This window comes from Opisthorchis viverrini (genome assembly GCF_000715545.1).
Source record: "Opisthorchis viverrini unplaced genomic scaffold opera_v5_5, whole genome shotgun sequence".
Taxonomy (NCBI): Eukaryota; Metazoa; Platyhelminthes; class Trematoda; order Opisthorchiida; family Opisthorchiidae; genus Opisthorchis; species Opisthorchis viverrini.
In genome coordinates, this window is record NW_008751661.1 from 2,228,125 (window position 1) to 2,237,663 (window position 9,539).

The window sequence follows — 9,539 nt, forward strand, 5'->3', positions numbered from 1 at the left end:
GGAGAAACGCGGATGACATAGGCAAACGACCAGTGTAATTGATTGTTTTTCACCCTATAACTTATGTTTAGTGACCTCTATCCTAATATACTGCACTCCGAAGACACTCACTTGGTAAGCGGTTCTCACTTTAGCTTTCGTGATATGTACTACTAAACGGATAAATATCTCAAGGCCATTCATTGAGAGTGCTACAGGACATATACTGGTCTCGAGTGAAGCGGGATGGAATAGACAAAATATTCCCCAAAGGGAGAACGAATCAAAGCCATTTTAAAGTAGCTTAAGCAACAAGACGGAGCAATATCCCGCGTAAACCGTTTGCCACAATTAACGAAAGCAGTATGCGATCCTGATTAGTCCGCCTGGGACTCTCCCCAAGACACAATAGTGTGATCAATCAGTTCTAGTTAGCTTGTTTAATAGCCACACGGCGTACAACGTTTAGTAAGCACGTCGGTTAAGACGGGGAGAATTCGAAACAGAAAACTACAGTAAACCACGATGGATGGAATTGTCCTCAAATTGCTTTATTGTGGGTCGGGATATGTAGTGTTCACATTCAGATCACTCTCGTTTGGACAATTGTCCTCCTGTGTTGGCGTAATTATTCTGGTGAGTCTCCGCTCTGCTCTACCCCCCTTTGATGCGTCTTCAAATTAATTTGTCTATGCGTCATTATTTCACTCTGATCTGAGCTTCGATACTGTGCATTTCAGTAGCCTTACATTGATAGTTTTTCTGCAAACTTCAATGCTTCACGTCAAACAGTGACTCATTACGAGTATTGTTAGGGGTGAAAGTAGAGGTGGATCTCATGACACGATGGCATTTAGACACAGTTTTTGAGAGGAAAACCAACACTCTTTCAAAAACACAACCCATACATTTAATCTCCTGACAGAGCTCTCAATGTTTACCGTAACTGGCAGATCCCTGTGATATTTACCACCAACGCACCTGCCAGTAGGACCAAGCACACCTGCCAGAGGAAGTAAGCACACCTGGTTTTCACCTGTCACCTGCTGCGTTTATAATCGGATTATCTTAGACTGGGACAAGTTGACAGCTCTCGTATCTCGGGGTAATTTGTTTGTTCCTTCTGCTATCAATCCTATGCTTGGTGGTCTCCAAAGGTAATGACCGGGTGTGGTTCAGGCAAGAACTCTCGGAGCCTCGTTAAATGAACCAACGAAATACGACGAAGATTGGGAATCCAGATGTAGATGCTCGCTAGAAAGGTTCACTGCATGAGCCCATTTAAATACGGAAATGGCCCGTAACTGACAGAGCTGTGCAATGCATTGTCGCCATGGCATATCCACAGTACGCGGTCACATTTGTCACACCAACGCAATGTTTCATTCTGGTCAGTTGGAACGGTTTTGAAAAGGAATGTTCTCATTTTTCACTACACTACACCACTACACTACTCGTACTGATGCTAAAAAGTGTTTGACAACGCACGACCGGTACTTTCCGACACCGGTGGGCGTCTTCCCCAATTATGGGTTAATCATGATGATGATGATGATGATGATGATGATGATGATGATGATGATGATGATGATGATGATGATGATGATGAGGTTGATGGTGGTGCTCACGATGATAATGACGCCGACAAGATTTACAAGTTTGAAACTTAGCAGAACTAACAAGGATTACCGGATGGTCCACAATGTGAATGTGTGGTTCACGCTACTCACTGATAAGTTAGTTTTTGAGCTCAACAGTGGCACATCAATTCTGCCCACTTAGCTAGAGACCAATCCAGAAGCATTGGATGCATGCGGGACATTTCAAGGTACGAGGCCAACGGTGTGAGCTAGCATAATAGACATGCGATTTCCCGGTTTCCAATTTCTGGACGAGTTAGTATGGAGGTGGGGCTTTCTCGTATAATGTACTTGGTTTTCGCAGTCATCTGCGTAGCGAATCGGTCGACATGGACCCAGAAAGGAAGCAAAACCAAACTTTATTGGCTGGGCTTACTTTAACACGAACGTCTTGAGGAAGGAACACTCTAACCGGTTTAAGACGTGTGTTAACTCAATCGTTCTAATGCTGTGAGTGGAAGGATCGAATAACAAATGATATAGCGATATCCGTACAAAGAGCCTTTTGTAGTCAGTAAACCGGAGTAGTGAGAAATCTGCCTACAGTGTGAAGCAGTTGATACCGTCAAGGTTGTTTGTTACACTAAGTTCTCGGAAACTCATGAACCTTCCTTTCACCAAACATAGAGTCTGAACCTATTCACGGAGTCGTAATTTTTGATGGCGACCATACTTGATTCGTAGGTTCCAGCACCGAACTATCCACTATCCGCGCTGCTTTGTGTGATGGTCACCTCCGTCAGAAGCGTGATGTTAGTGTGGGGGCTGAACGGAGGTTCTGTACCGTTTCCGTACATCCACTACCAACCAGTGGTTATTGCTTTGTGTGATAGTCACCTCCGTCAGAAGTGCGATGTTAGTGTGTGGGCTAAGCGGAGGTTCTGCGCCGTTTCGGTACATCCACTACCAACCAGTGGTTATGCCCCCTGATGGTTGCACGTGGATGTCAAAGGACTAAGAGAACGGCAGTGACCCGGATTCGTTTACTTTGATCCTTAGCTAAGCTCGCGGTTATTCATTGTTTGTTTGAATTGAAACAGATTTTACACATCGGTACTCAATTTTGCACAAAATTGTTCCGCGTTTGAGATGATCAACAGATGCTATGTGAAGGATCACAGGAGAGAAAATTGGCGCCCCAACAGATTTGCTGGAAACATGCTCCATCCGTCGTGGCTCAACACAATGGTCTCAAAGCTGCTCTGCCCTAATTAGTCGGATTTCCAAGCTCTGCATCCCATGCGAATGTCTAACAACCTAACCGGATGTGATCGATTGCGCCAATACGTCCTGAGAAGTGCACCAGATAGAACCAGCACTTGCGATCTCGCCCATCTGTCACAAGGCCCTGAAAATTGTCAGACTTGATATCGTGCCAACTGTTACTGGGCTTGCACGGAACAGTTGCGCAACGTAGCCAGCTACATAACAGAATACAGTTCATATTCAATTCCACAGAAGGAAGTCAAGGAACATTGCGCAACTGTTGCATTCAAGGCGAGAAACAGTGTGAGCCTTATGGATCTCTAGAGAGCTCCGGTGTCAGGAACGTCGGATCCCTGAAAATAACCCCAGAATTCCCGAAACCTACTCCACCAGAATCGCATTAGGGAAGTCATCAAGCATTCAGGCCAGTCAAAAAGTTAATCAATATAGCAATGACCGACAATGATGAGCGTTCAGGCGTGCCATAGAAGCACGGCCGACAATGATGGGTGTTGACCCAACGCCGATCAGACAGCTTGGATCACGGTCGAAAGCCCGTTTCAAATACGGCGAGGCCCCTAGTAACTTATGCACTCGCTTGTTCGCAATAAAGCTGTTTTACTTCTTGTTGGTGGGGCTTTTTCGCTACATTGGGGCACTCGAGTGAGGACAGCAGTAAGTTATAACATCCTGGTTCACAACCATCCGATCTGCAGTTGAACACTGTTACTTTTGGGGTGGCTGTCTAGGCGTCAATTTCATTTGCACTTCGACAGCACCAGTCATCTAAAGGTGACAGTCATTTCGACAAATACTTTTATTTGCATCAGAATGTAGTATTGACAGGAGACTCAACTCAATCCAGGTGAATCTCTCGTTTATGATGGTCTGCTTAAAGAAGGCCGGAACCGGTTGTAAGCCGTCGAAGAGTTTCCAGCAATCTTATGCGTAGTGTTTTACGTCCAAACAACATCCTTTTGTGATATCCGGAATATCGTACCGACTGAAATATGGGACATCCTGGCTCAGCACAATCAGTGGGAGCGGACCATTGTAAACGAGAGATTCGGTCGGGTTTCCTGTCAAAATTAAATTGACTGCAACTTAAAGTATTTGTCGAAAACTATTCGGTTTGCGCTTACCTAATAAGCGCAAAAAGGAATGCTGAAACAGGTTGTGAGCCATCGAAGAGTTTTCGTCAACCTTATGAGTAGTGTGTTGTTGTTTCTATACAAGGCGCACGAATCACTTTGTCGGTGTGGCTTACATTAAGCAATGTTGACGAAATGTGATCGGATCTCGATATTGAACGGAGGTAACTCTAAATTTCACTTTATCATCGTTAATTGGTGGTTATTCTCAGTGTCAAGCATCCAATATTAGGCAGACCCCTTACTGCAAGCAACTGAATGACTTCAAGACACTTTGGTGTATCTTATGTTCAATGGTTCCACGATGCGCTTATCCTGATCGTTCTCTAAATAACGGACAACTTGACAAAACACTACGCATATGGTTTCTGAAAACCCTTAGACAGCTTGGTTTCAACTGAAGAATGTTGTAAACGATAGATTCGGCTGGAATTCAACTGAGTCTCCCATCAAAGCCAAGTGAGCGTACAAATGAGCGTACCCCACAGATAAACCTAATATTTCCCAGTTGAAGCGCTAGTTGAAGTGCAGCCGGTCTGCATGCCATCATCCTCGTCATGCCCAGCGTCGTCGTCATCATCATCGTCATCAACATCAGTAGTGACACTTGCGCTATATCGCTATACAACCACAAAGCTTATCTAATTGCATTCGAAGCCTTATATCGAAAAAAAAGAGAAAACAGTGGATGACTAACAGGGCTTGATAATGGCCTATCTCAAGCGTTCTGATGTATCTGCACCTCCATGCATTCAGAATAAAGGTTGAAACAAGATGAAGGACAGATATTTTAGCTGACAAACACACATTGAAGCTGCTGAATGCAGTAGAGCGAGCAAAAGTCAAAACCACTCAGCTGTAGCACACAAGGGTTGGGATACTGCCAGACTGCCCGAGCCCAGACTGGAGCAGTCGTGATGCTGGGGTTAGGTTCGAACGATGCAGCCTCCGATTGCACCTTAACCACTGAACTATCCCGAAATCGCGAGCAGAGTTTTCAGGTATCACTTGCGACTGAAGGAGGTTAATACTAGGGCTGTAGACGTGATTCAGTGCCAGTGTTACTAAACTAGCGAACGACTAGCTACGAATTTCAGTTGCTCAACAAGTCGGGTTAGTAGTGTTGAGTAGCCACCGCTTAGACAGACAGACAGACAGACAGACAGACAGACAGACAGACAGACAGACAGACAGACAGACAGACAGACAGACAGACAGACAGACAGACAGACAGACAGACAGACAGACAGACAGACAGACAGACAGACAGACAGACAGACAGACAGACAGACAGACAGACAGACAGACAGACAGACAGACAGACAGACAGACAGACAGACAGACAGACAGACAGACAGACAGACAGACAGACAGACAGACAGACAGACAGACAGACAGACAGACAGACAGACAGACAGACAGACAGACAGACAGACAGACAGACAGACAGACAGACAGACAGACAGACAGACAGACAGACAGACAGACAGACAGACAGACAGACAGACAGACAGACAGACAGACAGACAGACAGACAGACAGACAGACAGACAGACAGACAGACAGACAGACAGACAGACAGACAGACAGACAGACAGACAGACAGACAGACAGACAGACAGACAGACAGACAGACAGACAGACAGACAGACAGACAGACAGACAGACAGACAGACAGACAGACAGACAGACAGACAGACAGACAGACAGACAGACAGACAGACAGACAGACAGACAGACAGACAGACAGACAGACAGACAGACAGACAGACAGACAGACAGACAGACAGACAGACAGACAGACAGACAGACAGACAGACAGACAGACAGACAGACAGACAGACAGACAGACAGACAGACAGACAGACAGACAGACAGACAGACAGACAGACAGACAGACAGACAGACAGACAGACAGACAGACAGACAGACAGACAGACAGGCAGACAGACAGACAGACAGACGGCTTTGATTTTGAGAACCTTTAACTCGGTGTTATCTAACAGGTTGTATGCCGTTGTTTTGGATGAATATCTTAAGCCATCAAATGTTCGCTCCTTTGTGACATCCCCAAAAAAACTTTGTAGCTAACTGCCTCCCGTTTTTCCCGGTGTAATTGCTACGCCAAATGCATCGAAAAAGACATAAACAGGAGGAGGTGAACAAAGGAACCGGTTTGTCCAAGATCCTCTACGTTAACACTAGTCTTTTTTGTAGAACATCATTTCGGCGCTTAATGCTACGTTAGCAGTTTACTTCGGTCGCTGTCATCCCCTGCCCTCTCGTTTCCTTTTTATCCCACAGTTTTTCTGTGCTCGTTGATAAAGCTGCAGGGAAAACAGCTATTCTTAGATTCCGCTGAAATCTTTTCAAGGCTTTTTTTCCAGTGCCCCATCAGGACAACATTTTATGGACCTGTTTAACGGACATTCTACAACGATTCATTCACACTCCAATAGACAAAAGCTTTTGAGACGATGGAGAGAAGTGTGTTTCCGTGAACGCCCGGGAAACTACAGAAGAAAGTGACAGAGCAAATCCGAACTCATAAAGTTCCCGAACACTCTCTGACAGTCCACTGTCAAAACCAAATTCCTGTGTAAATAAAAGTATTTGTCGGATCGGTTAGGAATACCGTCGTCGTACACCTAATCGGCATAGGCCATGTTGTCAACCTCGCTAGATGGTTTCGCATCAGTTACAATTTCCCGTACAGACAGGCTGCCGACACCCGCCCAACACTACCGTTTGCCTACGCATTCCAGCTATGCGTCATCAGGAGCGGCCACGTTCCTGTGTCAAACTTGTCACGCCCGCAGATCACAAGACTCTTCATTGTCCGTTCAGTGGACTATTTAAGTTTGTCTGTCAGCCAGCCGTCTATTGTAATTGATTTTCACTGTGTGCACAATTGACGTGAGAAAAAGTTTACAATAACTGCTTACTCGATTAAGACAATGAGTGAATTGGTGTTTGAATAAATGGTTGCGGTGTTTCGAGAGCATGACGGCTGTTAGAAGCTCTTATTAGAGCTCACTAGCAGTGCCTATCCAATGGCCCTGCAGGGGTTTGAACTATGCACATCTCACATGCGAGGCGGACGTGTTACCACTATTCAACCAACACGCGCTGGATGGATCTGAATTTTCACACCTGAACAGGCGAACGTGTTCAATTGTGATTGATGCGCTGGGTATGCCTGACCCCTCAACCGTCTTGGTTGTGACGATCGATTGACCACACAACCAACCACTTTCTCCCTTCCTGAAGTTCATCAGGTAGGCGCAGCCGCTCAGTTGCATGCAAACAAGGAAATACACTCATTTGAGGGTTAGGTTGCTTTCGACAAGAGACTCGACTAAATCGCAACTAAATCCCTGAGTTGTGGTACTGTTCTTGGTCCTTTTCCCTTATGTAGTGTCATCAGAAATTCCAGTTCAGCCTTCTTGCACTCTCCTAAGGTGCTTCACCAATTTTCGTAATTTCTGATACCCGGATGAACAAGATTAGTCGTAACTATACTTTGTATTGAAATCGAACTATTTTTCGAAACAGCGAAACTTGTACCCGAGAAAACGACTTTTTTATAGGTCATGTGCTCGCTCGTGTCCGACGCCTGACTGACTACCTAATCAGTGATCATTATTAACAATTAACCTTGAAATGCACTTGAATACCATAATTTCGTCATCATGTTTCCGGAGTTGTGTAGGCGGAACATGGGAAAAAACGAACGTGGTGCGATAAATGTTCTAGTATTCCTAGCGTTAAGTAACCACATACCTGAGAGGATTCGTTGGACCGATAAAAACATTCCGAGCCCAAGTATTTTGCCTTTGTTCCGTTTTTTTCTGGATTTAACGGTGAGGTCAAGCGTAAATTACCTGTATTAATATCTCTTGTTTTACACACACACACACACACAAAGCGGCGTGATTGCGATGTTTCTATTTTTGTTTCTCAGAACGAATGAATCGTTTTACTAATCATATACTTTTACCTGACTAAAGGCTAGTAGTTGGGAAGTCAGATGGATGTTGATTGACCTTGAGCTGACTGAACTGTACTCCAATGTTTTGGTTTCAGACGGAAAAACCAGCCCAAAATAAGATCGTCATCATCATCACATCATCATCATGAATCGTTTTACTAATCATATACTTTTACCTGACTAAAGGCTAGTAGTTGGGAAGTCAGATGGATGTTGATTGACCTTGAGCTGACTGAACTGTACTCCAATGTTTTGGTTTCAGACGGAAAAACCAGCCCAAGATCGGATCGTCATCATCATCATCATCATCATCATCATCGACAGCATGACATCAGTGTTCAACACCGATGCTTCGCTGCCGTACCAAGATAAGATATGATAAAACGGACTATGATAAGCATATACGTTTTCAGTGCTGGCGATTCGACAGCTGCACTTGTTGGCCCGTCGAGATCAAAAGACGGATGTTCAACTAGCCTTGTGAAGAAGGTGCTGATCATGATACTCTGACGAACTTACTACCAGAGCATCAGTGAAAGACACAAGTCCAGGACGGTTTTGTGCCTCTGATTAGGTGAATACTGTACACAACCTGATGACGAGAGTGATAAATTAGATTTTGTTATTATTGATACCAATGGACCGAGTGTTGACTAGAAGAACTCAGCTAGGTTGGAGATCGAGCAAGTGGGAGGTTGCACTTGAAAGAGACTGAGATCGTAGTTAGAGTCTTTGACGAAAGAAATTATCTATTCATCATTGCGATTCTTCTCACTGAGTGCATCTCTGTTGAGATAAAGTGTCTAACGGACAACCATAGTTATCTTTCTTACAACAGGAATATGGTGAGCACAGATAAAAAAAGGTGATCAAACGTACGACGGTGGAAATGAACATTTCCAATGGGTGAAGGATGAAATGTTGTGCACCAAACTTTATCTTGAGTGATTCCTTTTTATTGTGGCCTCGATAGGAACCCAGTAGGGATCCGAATCAGTCCGGATTTGAATTGCTGCGCACAGCCACCTTCGTAGGACGGGGTGTTCCATTCTCTGATTGGCTCGTCTACATCATGGGACGCCTAGATTCCTAAGGACGGAGAGTCTAGTCAAGATGCCCCTAGCGTGTGCAACCATAAAATTTATTGATGATGAAAGTCATACTTGGTGAGAAATGACTACCAGCAAGGTGGGACAGTGATTCGATTGCTCGACGTAGGGCGAAAAACGCTACTCCGGTCATTCGAGTCTGAACGAGGCCAAAGCGTTTAAACTATCGCCAAATCATAAACATATTTACGTCAGATAGATACAAGGCATTAGTAGACCAAAAAGCATGAAAAGATAGAAGACACAGGCCAGACTACGGCCGTTAGTTTGAGGGCGGTGTTTGTGGAAAAGAATTCAAGTCGCGCGGGTGTATTTGCACTTTGTGGAGACTGAGAGGGTCAGTTGGCTGGAGGAATGTTTCAAGCTGTTTCAGACCCTAAATGTCAGTGGATGTCAATGGCGTTCGTACTGTCAGTTTCTTTCCAGATTGTCTGATTGAGCGGTTGGAAGTGTAGGCACCTCA